Source organism: Cetorhinus maximus, chromosome 11 (assembly GCF_964194155.1).
Source record: "Cetorhinus maximus chromosome 11, sCetMax3.hap1.1, whole genome shotgun sequence".
Lineage (NCBI taxonomy): Eukaryota > Metazoa > Chordata > Chondrichthyes > Lamniformes > Cetorhinidae > Cetorhinus > Cetorhinus maximus.
The window spans coordinates 49,272,366-49,292,234 of NC_135889.1; positions in this window are offsets into that span (position 1 = coordinate 49,272,366).

Below are 19,869 nucleotides of genomic sequence, written 5' to 3' on the forward strand. Positions count from 1 at the left end.
GCATGTGCTGTTGCTGAAAGTTGCTTTCTGGTTTACACATCAATAATGGTGAACATTGTTAGCCTCACCATTATTTTTACCACAATATCTGACCCATGGTTAGGGATAAATCATTAAATTACCATTTGCTTCAATAGTTGAAGTTCAAAGTGCACAGTGCCTCATATTGTTTACTTTCTTTTTGCATAAAAATGGCTAGGTTGAATCATTCTCACCTACAAGTCTACATGTTTTCATTTTGCAGCCTGCTTTACTATTTCTGAAATACTCCTAGCACTTCATTTTTAGCTCCAGCATGTTATTGAATAAATTTAAGTTGATAATATTCCTTTGTGAAACTAATCAGGCAAACATGCCCAACATTGAAACCATTCATGGATTCCCATATTTGCTAATAGAAGGACAGGATTTGCATTTACATTACACCTTATTACACCCTCAGGACATCCCAAGGTGCTTCATAAATAATTAATTACTTTTCACTTGCAGCCACTATTGTTACGTCGGTAGGTGTAGCAGCCAATTTGTATATTGCAATGCCCACAAGCAATGAATGAGATGAATAACAAGTTAATCTTTTATTCATGGCACTAGTTTGTCAGGAATCTAATGAAGAACCTGGAGTTCTTTCAATTGTACTATGGAACAAGTTATGTTTGTCTTAAACATCAGAACAGGTAGATGGGACCTTAGATTAGCATTTCATATATCAGAGGAAACTTCTAACATTGCAACACGCCCGTAGGCATGGATTTTCACCAAGTCGGGATGACTGGGAGCCCTTCAAAAATGGTGGCTGGGACTCGATTCCAGAATTCCTGACCCCATTCCAGGGATTTCCGATTTTTGGGAATGTGTTTTAAGGGTATGGGCTGGTTCAGGTCAAAAACCCACATCCTGCATTCCCGGCCTTGCCAGTTCAGTTGTGGGGATAGGAACCTCTTAGTCCTAGACAATTTTCATGGAGTTGGGCCAGGTTTTCAATGAGCCGGGGTTCATGGCAACTCAGAGATGTCTGCATGAGGGGACCTTTTAAAAGGTAAGTTCAAAGGGTCCTCCTCATGCTCCCATACCAAGGTATGCCACCCACCAACTCCCTTTGGCCCCTCATACCCCCATGCATATTTTTGCCCCAGGCAATTCCTATGGCCCCTCATGCCCCATGCCAAGCTATGGCATATCTATGCCCATTCACCATTATACACTGTATAGAACCAATTAGGTTCTACTGCTCTTTAGAGAGGGAAATCCACTGTCCTTACCTGGTCAGGCCTACATATGACTTCAAGTTCCACAGCAATGTGATTGAGTCCTAACTGTCCTCTGAAATGGCCGAGCAAGCCACTCAGATCAAAAGGCAATTAGGAATGGGCAACAAATGCTGGCCTTGGCAGCGATGCCCACATTCCATGAAAGAATGAAGAAAAAGAAATTAACTCTATAGTGACAGTTGGATGTGTAAAAAAAGCTTTAAAAAACAGTCATCCGTTGATAACTTTCCACTTTCTTAAAAAAAACTCCTATTTACTATAGCACAATAAGTGTCAAGCATCCAGACCCTTTAAAGTTTCAATAGCTTAAACTGCAAGCACTTGAAATCTCTTAACCTTGTGTAAATGAACATTATGCAATTGACAGCAGAGATTAGTGAACCAGAGCTCTCAATCAATCAATATTTTCTTGGGGGTTTAGATGTTTTAGTACTCTAAAGGGTGTTTGGGCTATCAGCCAAGAATACATAATGAGGCTTGACTGAGAGCCCAGAAATCCATGAGTCTGTTGAAACACCTGAGCCCCAGAAAAGACATTACTAATTGAAACTTTAAAGGATCTGGATGGAAATCCAGGCCATAATGTCAAATTGTATGCTCAATTTCTGCATTGAAATTTACACTAATGACCTTCTAGCCAAAAGCAAGAATATTAGCAATTGAGCACACTGACAAGTGTAAGCTAACTGACTATCCCATATGGGGAAGTGTTGGATAATTTACAGTGATCCTCACTGTATAAAAACCACCATGGTAAACAATCCGACATCTTTCCATGTGCATCAAATGGAAAAAATTGCATTCACATTCCACACGGTAGCCTGGCTCTTATTAGTGGGGTTTTCTTCCACCCTCAGGGGAACATTTCCCATTCTGTCAGAATGTCCACAATAGGCTGCATGGTTTCTTCACTATGTGGGGTTTTTACAATATGTTACCGTAAACACACAAATTTGCACATTCCACAGCTGGATTAATACACTCTGTTATTTATAATTTAGATTATTTATTTGGCTATTTAACAAGTGATACAACAGCATTATTACAAGTAACAATTTTGATTGGATCCTCAATTATCTATTCGTTGTCATGCATCCAAGTCCAAAAACAGTAGTGTAAAATGTTCCTGCCGGTACACAAAAGTTAAGTCAGTTTCCACATTTTGTTAAATCCATATGTGCAGTATTAGAGTCCAGAGAGATTACTTGATTTATCTGGCATTACATTAATAATGGGCCCTGTTTCAAAGTTTTCATTTTCATTGTAGGAAATTGAATGCTGGTCTTTCTAGGCCACATGTAAAAGCAATCAAGTTTTTTAAATTAATTGTGCTTTAGTAAGCTGTTACATTTAGCCCTGTAGCATTTTTTCCACAATTTAAGTTTCATCTTTGGGAATAGACATAGCAACTCAGCATTTTGGTCCATTAACTATTCGGTTTTGAGTGTTAGATTGCACTAAGCCCAGAGCTATTTGCTCAAACTTCATCAACTCACAAAATGAATATTTATTTTCTTTAAAGTATAATAGTGATGTTTCACTAATTAAAAATACAATCAGTTTTCCATGAAATCATTTTCCCAGTTGAATTTGCCAAACACACTTAATAAAACCTGGATATGAATGGAAAGGATTTGAATAGTTACCTCAGACTGCAACTGGGCTTGATTGTACTGTTTTGTATGCCAGTACAGACACGAATACACAAGCAAAATACTGCAGACACTAAAAATCTGAAATAAACAGTAAGTGCTGGAAATATTCAACAGATCAGGCAGTTTCTGTGCAGAGAGAAAAGATCACCAGCCTGAAACGTTGGCCAGGATTTTCGAGTCCAGTCCACAGAGGGAATTGGCGTGGGTGAGACCAGAAAATTTGGAGAGCAACCAAAAGTCCGTTGACTTTGGGCAGGAATTTGGGACCGGAAAATCCTGCCCGTTAACTTTGCATGTCTCTCCACAGCTGCTGCCTCATCTGCTGAATTTTCTGTTGTAGCTGTAATATTTTGTATTTCCAGTCATAGCTCAGTTTTATTGAGTTTGTTTCACAAATTCTACTGGAAACCTGATTATCTGTTTTATTTTAGGTAAAGTCCTAAGCTACATGTTCATCCAACAACAATAAAGTCATGCCTCTTTGATGATTTTATTTCATAGCCCAATCTTAGTCACTTCTCCCAGGCTGTGACCTCAATGTTTTGTATGCTTTGATATTTTCCTTATTTTTCCACTCCTTTTTTCCTTGTGTACCTTTCTGCATAAACTTAGGGCACAATTTTCTGCCTGTTGGGTGGTTGGGCCCGACCCAATCTCTGGCGGGCAGGGAGCCAATCCCCGCATGAGAAGCGCGCCCCGTCGCCATTCTACGTGGGCGGGCCAATTAAGGCCCGCCCAGCGTGACGTCCAGCGGGAAGCGCTATGCACTCCCTGTGCAGGTGGGGGGGATTCCCCAAAAGCGAGAGTGCTGCCTCAGGGAGATCGCTGACACTTTTAAAAAGATTAAAAATAGAGAAAAAAAAAATCGTTAACATGCCCCCCTCATGTGACAATGTCACATGAGATGGGGCACGTTCATAAATTACAGTAAAACTTTATTAAACTGTTTAAAACCCTGCATGAAACCTCATCCCACCAGTGAATGAGGTTTCATGTTTTTTCTATTCCCTGCTGGGGCTCCTGGTCTGCCCACCAGCCTTAAGGTTGGACGGGCAGGTCCTTTAATTGTTTAAACAATCCTGTCAATGGCCTCAATTGGCCATTGGCAGGTCGGCGGGCGCACAGCTGATTTTGCAGCGGGTGCGCCTTCCTGAAAATTTAAATGGGGCGCCGTTTTACGCATCAGTGAGCAGGCCCCATCCCCTGCTCGCCGACAGCAAAATTCTGCCCTTAGATACAGACAGGTCAAGGGATGTTTGGAGTCAATGGAACTGTTTCTGTTGTTTTATTTCTGTATTCCCATTGCTAACTGTAGATGCATATTTTCAGACTACATTAATCTTTATTGGCACTTTTTTTCTGTGTCTGATAATTGTCAAGATCTTGACGTAGACCATTAGCTCTTAGGCCAGGATTTCCCGGCCGGTATGCGGGGGGTGGGGCCCGTTCGCGGACATGTAAAATGACGCAGGATGACATTGGGCGGAACTCTCGACGTTGCCCCACCCCATTTCAATTTTCAGGTCGACGGTGGCTCAGCAGAATCAGCTGTGCGCCCACCAACCTGTCAATGGCCAATTGAGGCCATTGACAAAGTAGTTAAACTGATTAATGGAACAGCCCGTCCAACCTTAAGGTTGGTGGGCAGGCCAGGAGCCCTGGCAGGCTTCAGGAAAAGCATGAAACCTCATCCACGGGTGGGATGAGGTTTCATGTAGGTTTAAAATGTTTAATAAAAGTGTTAATGAAAGTGATGGACATGTCCCAACTCATGTGACAGTGTCACATGAGGGGACATGTCAGGGGAATTTATCTGTTCTGTTTTTAAAATTTTTTCACATAGGAGCCGATCTCCCTGAGGCGGCACTTAGCCTCAAGGAGATGAGTGCGCTCTTTTTAAAACCTACATGAAACCTCATCCCGCCCGTGGATGAGGTTTCATGCTTCTTCTAATGCCCGCTGGGGCTCCTGGTCTGCCTGCCAATCTTAAGGTTGGATGGGCAGGTCCATTAATTACTTTAATGACTCTGTCAATGGCCTCAATTGAAGCCAGCTGATTTTGCTGTGCCCCCGCCTACCTGAAAATTTAAATGGAGCGGGGTGACATTGGGAGTTCCGCCCAACGTCATCCCGCATCATTTTATGCATCAGCGAGCAGGCTCCACCCCCCGCCCGCTGACCGGGAAATCCTGGCCCATATTTTAAACAAAAACATTTCCTGTGCAAGCATTAAACAAAGCAAGTACTACTAACTTAACATTATATATTTCATAAATACTTAGGTTTTGAACCCAAGAATCTTAACAGACCACTTCCCCCCTATTTTTAATTCCACCAAAGAGTTCCCCTATACATTACAGGGTCCTGAGAGTTCCTTCACTTCTCCTGGGAGCAAACCAAGGTTTGCCACAGCTCTTGGGAATTCACTTTGACTCTCCTTCATGTCCCTGCTATTCTCCAAGGTATGAAATTTCTTGGGGGCCTTCCAATAGCATCCGGCTCGACAACCCTCCAACTCTCCTTAAGTACCTCACAATTGTAGACACCCTAGCTGAAACATGGGCTTCACTGCATTCTTTCTTAGGGGTCTAAAGCTGCTGGTAGTTTTTTCTCTCTGCCTGTTTCCAAGTTGCTCCAGCTCCAGACATAAACTGCCTGTTTCGAAGGTGCTCCCAAACTGACTAATGGATTCTGTGAGAAAAGCACACAGCTAAACCCAAAACAAAAGGAAACTGCCTCCCTGCTATCCTCTTTTCATAGCAGCATGGCTTAGCTGTGGGATGTTCAAGATAAAAACTGAAACCAATTACTTCCAACGTTAAGCCTGTCCTTTGATTTGAAAAGTACATGGACACTTTAAGATCTTACCTTGTTTACCAGTTGCTTTCCAACCATTTTTTAATCTCGGAGTCACATGAAAAATTTAAACCCATTATGAAGCCAACTGTAGACATCTCATCGCCAGTAAGGAACTGAGAAAGGGCTTACTCATTGGGCTGGATTTTACGGGGATGCCTAATGCTCACCCCCACCTGACTAAAAGGTCGGTCGTAAACTGACAAATGAAAAAAGGTTCACCCCACAGCAAAAGCATGTTGTGGGTGGCAACAACAAGACAAGCGTGGGACTTCCACACCTCACTGGGAGGAAGTCCCGTCCTCGAGAGCTTAGGGCCAATTTGATTGGCCGGCAACTCCTGCAGTCCTGGCACCGCTAGAGCAGTAGTGGACACTGCTAGGACTGCAAGGAGGCCCAGGATGAAGGCCCCAGTGGTTCCCTGGCTCAGGTAAATCAGGGTTATTGGACAGGGGGGAAATTGGGAACCTTAGGTAGTGGGGCGAGGGGTGGGGGGTTGGGGTGTGAGTTTTGCCGTGCAGGCAGGGAGGAAGGAAGGGGGGGATACTATCTTTGCAGGGGTGCCCATGATGAACAAAGGGCACCCCTTCCCCTGGAAGATAGTAACCCCCTTCCTTCCTGCCCTTTAAAAAATTTTGAAAGAATAGGCTGCCCACTCCTACATGCCTACCTATGCCAACTGTGTTATGATGTGAGCAATGTAATATCGGGCACGGTAATTATTTATTTACATTTGGTGGGTTGACTGCCGATTTCAGTGCCTGACCAACCCTATACTATAGTGGACAGCTCAGGGGTGGATGAGAAGCTGGTGGGCTAGTCACCCCTTGTATTTTACATGCATCCCCTGTCGAAAACACGCCCAGTGGGGAGCTGTAAAATTCATTGTTTAGTGTTTTCCCAATTCCAACTCTGACCTTGTTAAATTAACACAGGCCCTTTGAATTGCAGTCACTCTAGGTCTGTTTACCAGCCCTTCAAACTCAGATTTCTTCCTATTTATCTTATATTTAATGCTTCAATCCCCAATCTAAAAGTTTTATTCCTAAGACATATGAAATGAAATTAGACATTGTTGCAACATAATGGTCGGGATTTTTCAGATGGCAGGGTTTCCCAGCCTGCCTCCCAAAGAGTCGGTGAAATCGTATCGCCGCTGATGCTGCCCCACAGCTATTTAACACTCCAAGGAGCGTTAATTGGCTTGAGATGGGACTTCCGCCCCTCACTTGGAATGAAGTCCCGCCTCAAAGTACTGCTGTCTAATCTGATTGGCTGGCAGCTCTCTAAGCCTAGCAGTGCCAGAAGCTGCAGAGGACAGGATTGGATCTACAAGCAGCCCCCAGCGTCTAAGTCCTGCAGTACAGGACCAGGTAAGTCTGGGGGGTCTTAGAGCGGGAAGGGAAGGTGAAGCCCAGGGGAAGGGTAGGCAGAGGGGTTGCGGGTGTTGATGGAGAGACCAGCGGAGGAAGGAGGACCTGCGTGGGGCAGACCGTGTGGGTTGGAGGGTGGAAGGGGTGTGCCGGATATTGAAAGGAGGTTGTTGATGGATTCTCCCTCACCTCCCGACTGAGATCTGGGCAGGGTCACTGTTGTGGAGCATCTAAAAGACAATTGACATAGAGTCAGCTGTGGGTAAAAACAAGCAGCAGCAGCTTATTCAGTAAAAGGGGAAATGCTCTCACAGAAGCTCCAAGAGGCAATTTGAAATTACATTTTCTGTTGGTTATATATACCATCTTTGGCATACCTCATCATTAACTCACAATGTTCTTATCTTGTACATCTAGTTCATTACTTCGATAGTACAATTGAGTTTACAACACGGAGATGAAATGACCTATTCGGTACATCCATAATTACAGAGGAATTTGCAAAACAATCATAGAATGACCTGACCCTTAGCACATATGACATCCACAGTTTATTCCAAAGCATGACATTTTTTTTATCTATCCTCACGTTTTCCTACTGTGCCAAGTCACATGCATATCTTAGCTTGACCTTGAGGTCAAGAAATTCAGTTTATTACAGTATAACTCACAGATCAACTTATTTTATCCAAAGGTCACATTTCTTAGCTTATCATGAACTGGCCCACAGGCTAGTAATGAACTTCCTGGCCTGGACAAAAAGGTCAGATTCCCTACTACATCAATTCTAGTTTTTTAATACTGCAAATGTTTTTAAAACTTATATCCGTAACTTGGCCAAGCCTAGTTGATCCCATGATGCATCCTGCTATGCCACTTTAGTCACTTTCTGGGCTTCCCCTTGCCCCTGAACTCCTTCTGCCAGCCTGAAAATTGAGGCTGGGTGGGAAATGGCCCTTAAGTTTTCATTAATTGGTCACTTATAGGCATCAGTTAGGGCAGGGGTAGGCTGACCGGCTTAGGGCTCCCCTCCGACTGCGAAATAGCGGACAGCTCAGGGTCAGAAGCCAGCCGGTAGGAATTTTACAGGCCCCCCCCACCCCCCGCCACCTGCTAACCTGCTGGCAGGGGAATGTCAAATTCTGCCCAATATTACCACACATAGGGATATTTTAGTGAAAAGTATATGGATACTTTAAGATCTTCCCTTGTTTACCAGTTTCTTTCCAATCATTTTTTCATCTGGGAATTAGATGAATAATTGAAACCCCTTATGAAGACAACAGTAGACACCTCATCTCCGCCAAGGAACTCAGAAAGGGCTTGCTCATTGGGCTGGATTTTACAGGGTGGGGGGAGTGGGCATGCTGCTCACCCCTCACCCGAAATTGACCGATGAGAAAAGGTCCACCCCTCAGCAAAAACACGTTGTGGGTGGCAACCACTAAGAAAGTGTGGGACTTCGGCCCCTCACTGGGAGGAAGTCCCATCCTTGGGAGCTGCCGGTCAATCTGAATGGCCAACAACTCTTGCAGCCCTGACAGTGCCGGAGCTCAGTAGTGGACACTGCTGGGACTGCAAGCAGGTCCAGGATGAAATCCTCAGTGGAACACTGACTCAGGTAAATCAGAAGTATTGGACAGGGAGGAATCAGGCACCTTAGGGAGGGGGGGGTGAGGGGGTGTGGGGATGCGGGTTTGCAGTGCAGGCGGGGAGGAAGGAAGGGTGGGGGGACCTCTGGCACTCACTGTAAGTATTGGAAATTCACATGTGTCCACAGGGTATTTGCTGAGCTTTGATGTATCAGTGAAACACAAGTAAGAAACCAACTAAGTGAATTATTAAAGGGGTGAAATACACTAAAATATGCATCTTGAGTATGAAAGACTTCTTAAACCTTGCGAGTTATATTCCTCTACATATTTTTGGCCATTTAAACTACCTTATACAACTAGTGGAAGTGATTACCAGTAACAATGATAGAATTCACAATAAAATTTAGTTAGTCTAAGCTAGGCTTGCCCAACCGGTGGCCCACAGACTGCATTGTGGCCCATGAAGTCCCTGTCTGTGGCCCCCAGAGCCACAGTTCAAAATGCTGATAAGATGGTCAGTGAAATTCAAGATTTTGCAAGGGGATGCTCCTCCAATCACAGGCCATTCCTTTCCCGCATCTGCTGCTGATAGGCTTACTAGTGAACCACTCCATGGTAAATAAGGGAGAGAAACAGGGCTGAATTTTACGCTTGACGGGTGAACGGGCCCGACCGACTCAGCAACGGGCGGGCAGCCAATCCCTGCTGCCGAAACGGGCTGTGCCGCCATTTTGCACGGGCAGGCCAATTAAGGCCCGTCCAACGGGGCTGCGACTCCCGCGTACATCGGGAAAATTAAATCGGTGGCGGGCGTGTTCAGTCCGCCGGTTCCAATGGGGAACTGGCAGTCTGTATAAAGTGCGGCCAGGCAGCCTCCTTTAGGCTGTTCACCAGGTTGGCCAGCGACCGGGCACCACAAGAGGTGAGGGCAGAGGAGGAGGAGGGGGGCAGGCTGCAGGGTAGGCCAGCAGGGGGCCACTCTGACCCTCGGTTCTCAGATGCCTGCCTTGCTGTCCTCCTCGAAGAGGTTTCCAACCATCGGGATGTCTTGTTTCCGGAGGATGGGAGGAGGAGGGCCCCCCACGTCACCAGGCAGGTGTGGCAGGAGGTGGCAGAGGCTGTTAGCTCTCATGATGCTGTGCGGCGCACCAAAACGCAGTACTGCAAGCACTTCAATGATTTGCTGCGCTCTGGAAGGGTGAGTACCATGTCAGCCTTGGCCATTTGACCCAGCAGGTAGCCTTAGACTTTGAGGCCCCCCCACCAACGTCTTAGTGTCGTTACTGTGTTGGGCATTTGGCACACGCTGGGTGGGCAGATATTGACCATGCTTACATCAGCCTTAGTGGTTGAGGAGAAGATGGGTTCTCCCCGCAGCATATGTTGGTGTTTGTCGCATTTGAGTAGTCTGGGGGCAACCTACAGGGGAGGCAGCTAGACACACACTCACAACTCCAACACATGTCTTATTGATGGTGACGAGATGGTGGAAGGGGAGCCTCAAGGTGTTTTGGCCAAGTGCCATCTGCTGGCCTCAGCGCCGCACCTAGTTGCGCCTCCTTGCCATGGGCGGTATGACCTGTGTGCTATTCAAAGTGATGGACACCGAATGTGTCCAAGGTGACTGTTGGGAGAGGGGGGTGGGAGCAGCCATACTATCTTCTGGGGACTGATCACCAGTAGTGTGGACAGGAGCCGCTGGAGGCCTCAGATGGGCCACTGTGGTTGGGGTGCGGCGTGTGTGTGCAGAGTACAAGAGCGATCAGCCCCAATAAATGCTCTTCTATGTTCTGCAGGCAAAAACTGAGAGCAATAGCCGGAAGCGTCAGCGGACTGGTGGTGGGCATGCCCTGCTGCAGCACCTCACCATGTATGAGGTGCAGGCCATGGAGCTGGGGAGGAGGCAGGCGGCCAGGTTGGCAGGTTTCGGCGAGGCTGGGGTGCAGCGGCCAGGTATTTGAGGGCCATAGTCCCATCCACTCTGTCTCCCCACCATCCAAAGCACTGATGGTTGCTGCAATCGTTAATGCAGCAACACTGCTCATTCACAGACTGATACACTCAGACGTGTGGGTCATACACAAAGGTCCCTCGGCCCCTTGAGGATAAACGTCTCTAGCACCTTCCAAAGTTACCTTATCCCATTTGTGACCACTATCCCCATGGTCTAACATGCCATGGCATCACTGCTGCACATTCAAATACTTATTGCATCTTAGGAGGGTTTGTACCTTCAGCACCCTTTCAGCCAGTGCGTCCCACATTACTCTGTCCAAAAGGTCCTCAGCACCTCACCTGTCAACCTCATGGCACTCAACTTAAATAAATGCCACCAGGCTAGTCATCCCTGAGCCAAGGGGAAATGTTGCCTTCTGTCCACCCATTCTATGCCCCTCATAACGGTATGAAGGTCAATCATGTGGCCTGTCAATCTCCTGTGCTCCATGGCAAATGTCGCAAGTGTATGCAATGTTTCCTCATAACTCCAACTCTCCAGGCCAGCATGCATCCAGGTCAGGAACCTCTGCACTCTCCCCACTCCAATGCCAACCCTCCCATGAAGTGCAGGTCACAACTGAACACAGAAGTGTAGCTGTGGTCTCAACAGCGTTTTCTGCACTTGCGACATGACCTCCCTTTTCCTACATTCTATTCCTCGGCTAATAAAGGTAAGTCTGACTTCGACCTTATTAAATGCCTTATGTTCCTGTTCTGCTACCTTAACGGGTCTGCCCAGCAAGGTCCCTGTAATCGTCGTGAGTTCCCACAGTCCTACCATTACTCCTGTATTCCCGTACCTTGCTTGTCTTGCCCAAGTGCTTAACCGAATACTTATCCACATAACATTCCATGTGGCATTCCTTAGGCCATCTGACCAGCCTGTCTGTATGCACGTGTAATGTTTGGGCCTCCTCTTGACTATTTATCACCCCACCAATGTTCGCCTCCTTAGGTTCTTGAAGGGTGAGCAACTTATGAGGCTGGGGGGGAAAGGGATGAAAGGTGTTACTGACTGAACGCTAACTGATGCACTGTCCTTGTTGTTAATTTCAGCATCACCACCGCATGGCTGCCAGGAACAAATCCAGAGCACCCCCTCCACACCTGAGGGGCGTCACTTGCAACTTGCGTCACATCCTTTCAGCCAGCCAGGCACCAGCGCAGCGACAAACACTTCGGTGGGGATTATAACGTCGGCTAGTGACCTGGGGCACAGTGGAGAGGGCACTTCACAATCGCTGGAGGAGATGGCACGGACAGAGAGTGCCGATGACGCCAGCAGCCAGAGGACTGCAGGGGACCAGGCACATGCTGAGTCGGGCAGTGATGATGTGCCTCTGGAGATGTCCGCCATGCAGCAGCTGCACGATAAGTAGTCGGGTGCGCGGGAGCATCTGGCAGGGTTGCATGAGGGTGTGCTTCACTTGGTCTCTGTGGTGGAGGAATCCAGGCAGAGTGTCAGTGAAGGCATGAACCTCAGGACAGAGCTTCAGGCTTCCTCCACTGAGAGATTGGCGACTCTCATGGAGAGGGGCTTCGATCGGATTGAGACTCTTCTGATTGGGTTATGCTCTGAACTGCAAGCCCTCACAGCGCGAATGGCCACAGATGGTCATTCACAATGTGGGAGATATTCTGGGCACCAAGTGTTGCCGCTTGGTGCCCATCCATCTGCGGTAAGCATAGAGGTCCAATGTGACCTCACGTCGGTGCAGCAGCTGCCTGTCGTCGCTGTGAGCTTCTCTCAGGGCGCTCTGGATGAGGGCAGCAGCTCCTCCGCCCCTCTCCCAGTGACCGTTGCATCCGTTGAGGCTGCGATAACTGGGGAGGTGCCAGTTCAGGAACTGGCCACTCCCTCCCAGGCGGGGCCATCACAGGCTCCACGGGCCAGAGGATGCCCGCCAAGGTCATCTAGGCCAATAGGACAGCAGAGTCAGCAGGCTGTCTCACAAGCCACTCCGAGCGATGGGGCGGCACCTAGACATAGCACCCGCAAACGTAAGCATAAGGCCCGTTAGGCACTCCACAGGTTTGTCACTGGTGATTTTGTGTTGGCCTTAGATTAGAGAAAAAATACTTATGTATGTCTGAGCGACGTTTGTGTTTTATTTTGGATGGAATAAAGCCCACTTTTCTGACCATGGCTGAGGGTGTTTCCTTTGTGCTGCATTTGTATGTTTCACAGACATCTCATGAGTGTTTGAGTGGACATTGATGTTTCTGTACTAAGCCCTTAGTTGCAGCTAATGAGGTGGAAGATGTAGCACCTAAGTGCCACATATGGAAGCACCAGGCAATGCTGGTCCTGCTGATCCATGTGTGTGGAGCTAGCTGTTGGATTAAAGTGTCCCGGGTGTCCCTGCCTCCTTGGTGTAGTAGCGGGTCGGCGTGCTGCCCCTCATCATCGCCCTGTGCTTCCTCATCCTCTGAGCCACTGCTGGATTCGCCATGTGCAGCCTCATCCACTGCTTCAAGGTCTTCAGCGTCAACTGCACCCCCCTTTCCAGTGCAAAATTTTGCAGAGCGCAGCAGACTACCACTATCACAGAGACACGATCTGGGGGTACTGGAGTGCGCCCCCTGAGTGGTCCAGGCAACGGAAGTGCATCTTGAGAAGACCGATGGCTCTCTTCACCACAGCCCTTGTGGTGCCGTGGTTCCTATTGTAGCGCTCCTCAGCTTCTGTTCTTGGATGGCGGAGAGGTGACATGAGCCACCTTCTGAGGGGATAGCCCTTGTCACCCAGCAGCCAACCATCCAGCCAGGTTGGAGCACTGAAGAGCCCCGGCACCTGGGAGTGTCTGAGGATGTAGGCGTGTGGGAGCTGCCTGGGTACCTTGCACAAAATTGTAGAATCAGCATCCTGTGATCACACACTATCTGCACGTTCATGGAGTGGAAGCCCTTCCTGTTGACGAAGGCACCGGGCTCACCTGCTGGTGCCTTGTTGGCCACATGTGTGCAGTCTATAGCACCCTGGACGCAGGGGAAGCCAGCAATCGCTGCAAAGCCTCTGGCTCGCGATATCTGGCTTGCCTGGTCCCAACAGTAGAGGATGAAGGTCAATGCATGCCTGAACAAAGTTTCTGTAACTTGCTTGACACAAGTGTGGACAGCTGATTGGGAGACACCGCAAAGGTCACCCACCGACTCCTGGAAGGAGCCAGAAGCATAGAAGTTGAGAGCAGCTGTGACTTTTAGAGCCGCTGGCATGGGGTGTCCACCCACACAGTTAGGGGAGATCTCAGAGCCAATCATCTGACAGGTATAGTTGACTGTCTCCCTTGAGAGTCGAAGACTCCTTTGGCACTGCACTCAGGCATATTGAGGTAGCTGCTTCACCGCCTGTATACCCTGGCAGCAGGATAGTGGCGTCTTCTGTGGCCCCTTCCACCTTGGACAACCTCTTGGCCCTGCGCCCCTTGTGCCTGCGCCTGGCCTCCCAAAGGTGGCTCCCCTGGAGGCTGATTGTTCAGTCCTGGCCTCCTCCTTATTCTATCCCTCCCTTCCTCCTCAAAGGAGCTGCCTCCAGTGGGGATGTCAGAACCCATATCCCCAGGCTAAATGGAGGCTTCCGGAAAGCTGCAGGCCCGATAAAGATTATTGTCTGCAGACTGGTGAGCTGAAGCTTCAAAGTACCGAGAAAGCTATTGGAAATCAATCTGAACTGCTAACAATCACACAGGTAAGTTTAAAAACTTTCTGAATTAAATGCTTCAGAAAAAAACATGAACAACCCCTTGGAGCCCACATATCCTGTCCGTGGATGAGGTTTGTTTAAAAATCAGTTACCCGCCTGCCCGTTGGGCCCGTGCTCCTCAAAATTGGCTTCAATTGCCGAGTTAAGGGCCTTAACAAGACCTTTAATTAATGGCGGGTGCCCGCCCACCTAAATATCGCGATACTGTGTGCTGACGTCGGCACGCGCGTGCGACATTTTAAGCGCTGACGTGTGGGCTGCGCCACCCGCACGTCAGCCATAAAATTCTGCCCACAGTCTCTGATTAGAGAGGCAGTGAACACCAATGCTGGTGAATGTGCTAAGGGCTGCTGGGACCCAGAGGAGCGAAAGTGCAGTGGGCCTCGGGTTGGGGAGAAATGCAGTGGGCCTGGGGGTTGTGGGTAAAGTGCAGTGGACCTGGGGGTTGGGGGGAAAGTGCAGAGGGCCTGGGGGTTGGGGGGAAAATGCAGTGGGCCTGGGGGTTTGGGGGGAAAGTGCAGTGGACCTGGGGGTTGGGGGGAAAGTGCAACGGGCCTGGGGGTGAGGGAGAAAGTGTGTCGGGCCCGGGGAGAGAAGGTGACGTGGTGAGTGTGTGAGTGTGAGGGAGAGAGAGAGAGAGAGTGTGTGTGTGTGTGTGTGTGTGGGATAGAGTGAATGAGTATATTTGTGTGGGAGAGAGTTAGTGCATGAGGTAGTAAGTGAGTGTGCTGAGGGAGTGAGTGAGTGTGGGAGAGAGTGAGTGAGTGTATGTGTGTGCCTGGCTCACTCCCAGTGTCAGGATTCTCAGTCACCCTCACTGCCACACACCAACACATACTCTCACAGTGAGTTAGGCTGAGTGAGTAAACACTCTGAAACTGGGAGTGAGACAGACACACACACTTTCACCCTCTCACACTCCAATGGTTATTTTTATTTGAAAAAAAATATCAATTTATTGCTTTGACATTGCTTTATTTTTACTTAGCAAGTTGCTTCTTTTCTTCATACTCAACTTTTTTTGAAATTCATGCACATTTCTGAAATCTGTTCATCAGCCCCTTGAGTGAGTAAAAGATGGAAATGTGGTGCCTAACCTCCATGCAAAAAGGTTGGACAAGCCTGGTCTAAGCATCTTTTGCTTTGATTACTTTAAACAAGCAACTCTGGCTGTAAAAGCTCTTGTTTTAAATAGTTAACATAAATTGAAACTATTTTCTTGTACAACTGTGCAGGGCATTGGTGAGATCGCACCTGGAGTACTGTGTACAGTTTTGATCGCCTTCTTTAAGGAGGTACACTTGTTTTGGAGGCAGTTCAGAGAATCCTGTGATGAAGATATTGTCTTATAAGGAATGGTTGAGGAGGTTGGATCAATACTCAATGGAGTTTAGAAGAATGAGAGGTGATCTTGTAAAAACCTATAAGATTCTGAGGGGGCTTGACAGGGTAGATGTTGAGAGGATGTTTCCCCTTGTGGGGGAAACTAGAATTAGGGGGCACAGTTTCAAAATAAGGGGTCCCCCGTCTTAAGATGGAGGTGAGGAGGAATTTCTTTTCTCAGAGCGTTGTTACTCTTTGGAATTCTTTACCCTAGACAACAATGGATGCTGGGTCATTCAAGGCTGTGTTAGGCAGATTCTTAATCTACAAGAGAGTCAAGGGTTTTGGGCGGCAGGCAAGAGAGTGGAGCAAAGGTCACAATCAGATCAACCATGATCTTATTGAATAGTGGAGCAGGCTCTAGGGGCCAAAAAGGCCTATTCCTGCTCTTATTTCTTACATTCTTATGCCCCGATCTACAGCAATTTGAAATACATTAATAGTTGGCACAAAGAAAAGAATCTTTTCTATGGGGCTGGATTTTATGAGAGGTTGTTGTCCCCTAGCTCAAAAGTCAATGGGGAGCCCGCCCACGACCTCGATGGCTGCCCCGTAGCAATTTAATGTTGGGAGAAGTATTACTTGCTTTTAGACAAGATTTCCGCCCCTTTCTCAGGAGGAATTCCTGCCTTTAGAGAGCTGGAGGCCCATTTGATTGGCCAGCAGCTCTGTAGTCCCAGCAGTGTGAAAGTGCTGGCCACTGTTAGAACTACAGCTCGTCCCCAATGCTGAAGAGCCCAGGTAAGACTGGGTTCGGGGGGTCTCTGCAAAGGGCTGCAGGTTGGGGGGTGGGCACGGGCGGGAGGGGAATGACCTTGGGAGGGGTGTCTCCGATAGGCCCGCAAAAGATGTCCCTCCTCTTGCCCGAAAGCAGCATGTGCAGCTAAAGCTGCTAGGCTTCCTGCATGGCATGGGCATCCCACTGCCATGGGTAAAATATCAGCGCTGGGGGGATGAGACCCAAAGGCAGGCATGCAGGCATACACCTTCCCCATCCCATGTCAAATTTCAGACAGGTCAGGGGTGGATGGGTGGATGGCGGGAAGGCCTCCCACTGGGTTTTATGTTCAACCACACCTTCAAACCTGCCAGCTGTGGAGAATAAAACCCTGCCCACAGACTTTTTTTTTGTAAAAATATACTTTATTCATAAAATATCTTCAATCACATTCCAAACCATTTCAAAAACAACATTACAAGGGTACAATCCAGGTTAAACTTTTACAAAATGTATCACCAGGTGCATCAGTACAAACAATATTACAGTCATTTACAGCCTTTCATTTTGATCTGTACAGCCCGAGGGGCTCTAAACAGTTCCCAGTCTCTCGGTGCGCTGTGGTAGAAAGGTCTTAGACAGCGACCCTTCCCCATTGCGCCTTTGCGGCAGCTGCCCCAAGCTTTAGTGCGTCCCTCAGCACGTAGTCCTGGACTTTGGATTGTGCCAGTCCGCAACAATCGGTCAGGGACAACTCTTTGTGCTGGAAGACCAACAAGTTTCGGGCAGACCAAAGCGCGTCTTTCACCGAGTTGATGATCCTCCAGCTGCAGTCGATGTTTGTCTCGGTGTGTGTCCCTGGGAACAGCCCGTAGAGCACAGAGTCCTGTGTCACAGAACTGCTCGGGATGAACCTCGACAGCAACCACTGCATCTCTCTCCAGACTTTCTTTGCAAAGGCACAATCCACAAGGAGGTGAACAACGGTCTCTTCCCCACCACAGCCACCTCGAGGGCAACGTGCAGAGGGGGTGAGCCTCCTGGCGTGTAGGAAGGATCTGACGGGGAGGGCCTTTCTCACCACCAGCCAAGCTACGTCTTGGTGCTTGTTGGAAAGTTCTGGCGATGAGGCATTCTGCCAAATGACTTTGACAGTCTGCTCGGGGAACCATCCCACAGGGTCCACCCTCTCCTTTTCCCCCAGGGCCTCTAGGACGTTACGTGCTGACCACTGCCTGACGGACTTGTGGTCAAAGGTGTTTTTCTGCATAAATTTTTCCACCAGGGACAGGTGGTACGGCACGGTCCAACTACTTGGAGCGTTCCGCGGCAGCGTGGCCAGACCCATCCTTCGCAACACCGGGGACAGGTAGAACCTCAGCACGTAGTGACACTTGGTGTTTGCGTACTGAGGGTCTACGCACCGCTTGATGCAGCCACACACAAAGGTGGCTGCCCACAGACACAAAGCAAAAAAAAAAATCAAAGAATTAAAGGATGTCTGGTGTGTCAACATACACGACAAGTTGAAAGTGCAGGTCACAGATCCACTTTCAGCATGTGATAACATCAAAATAGAATTACCAGTAACTTCAACAATGGACTGGTATATGGCTATAAAGGAAAAAAAACCTTTAGGAGCAGAGGAGAGATGATTGGCAATGAAAGTCAGGGGAAAGAAAGATAAGATCTACTATGTATATTCATCATGAAAATATAACTAAAGAAAGAGATAGCAGGTCAACCACAAGAGTGCACTGTTACATTACAGTATTAATTGTTTCTAGCTGTACCTAGCTCCATCTGGTAGAAGCTGCAGGAATTACAACCATTTTTATCATAAATGAGCTTTAAGTTCGTGTCAATATTAATGGTGATCTATGCTTTGTACTTTAGATAAAACCCCTCACATTTACATAAAAAGTATTTTTATTTGTTAGCTAAGCTTAAATGGATCCGATAATCGCAGTGACATGAAGTAACTAAAAGTCTATGGGTGGAATCGTCTCAGATTTGCACTAAGTGCGGTAGCGTGCGGGCAAAACAACGTCTTACCTGCCGGCCGCAATGGTGGCTTTTCATGCCATATTGTCCCAAACCCACCGCATTAATTATGCATCCCTGGGATACACGCCGTTTTGATGGCGAGCGGGCTCCGATTTGCCTGCCACGCTGTTACCTTGCCACTTCATCACGCCCCAGGCACCACATTTAAAGTGCAGCCGAACTCAGTATTTCCAGCTCAGGTGTTGTGAGTCGTGTCGGAGTTGATAAAGTTGATCTGCAGACACTCCTTGGGTGGAAACTTTAAGTTTATTTTCAAGGTACTCAGCAGCAACTACATGTGTGCTTTCAACTCAAACTCTATCTCTGCATGACTAACTACTGTGGTAGCCCATGCTACTCTCCTATTGGTTACTACAAAACATGTGATCTTCCTTAACAAGCATTATTCTTAAAGGTATATTACACACCAAATAAAACCATAATTACTACATTCCTCCCCCTTTAACTCGGATATACATATTATATTTACAAGTACAAATTTTTTTTATGACAACAAAATATTTACACAGGAGAAGGAGTTTAAAAGTTCAGTCTTTCAGGTGGTTTCTCAATGCTTGGAGAATGTCCCAGCTCTACAACTTCAGACGCTTTGTTGGAAATCTCCTTTTCCGGAGTTGGCTGGACATCAGGTGCTTTGGTGTGCACCTGCAGTTCTGTATCCTCAACTCTTACAGGAACAACAGACATATCAGTCCTGGGTTGAGTATTCTCAACAGGAAACGCAGACGCGTTCATGATCACAGGTGGAACCAATTCTTGGTGATTTGTCTCTCTCTTCCTTAAATGGTCCACATGTTTACGGATGATCCGGCCTTCCACCTCCACGTGGTAAGATAGAGGTCCAGTTACTGCACTTAGTTCACCCGGTAACCACTTTGGTCCTTCTCCAAAGTTCTTCACATATACCGCCTATCCCACAGTAAATTTCCTCTTGCGACATGCCAGTCATGTCTGACTCCTTTCCACCTTCCCCTCTAAATTGGGCATTATTGAGCTCAATCTCGTACTGAGACGGCGTTTCAATAATAACTCTGCAGGTGTGACCTGTTGTTGTGTGAGGGGTGGTCCTGTAATGGAAAAGAAAGTGTGCTAGTTTGGTTGCTAAGGAATTGCCAGTTAGCTTTCTCATGTCTGCCAGTCCATATGAGGAAGGGTGGTACGGTGAAGTTTTTACATGAGTGATACCATTGAGGCTGATAAACCGTTGAAACTCAGCACTTATGAACATCGTGCTGTTATCGGAAATGACT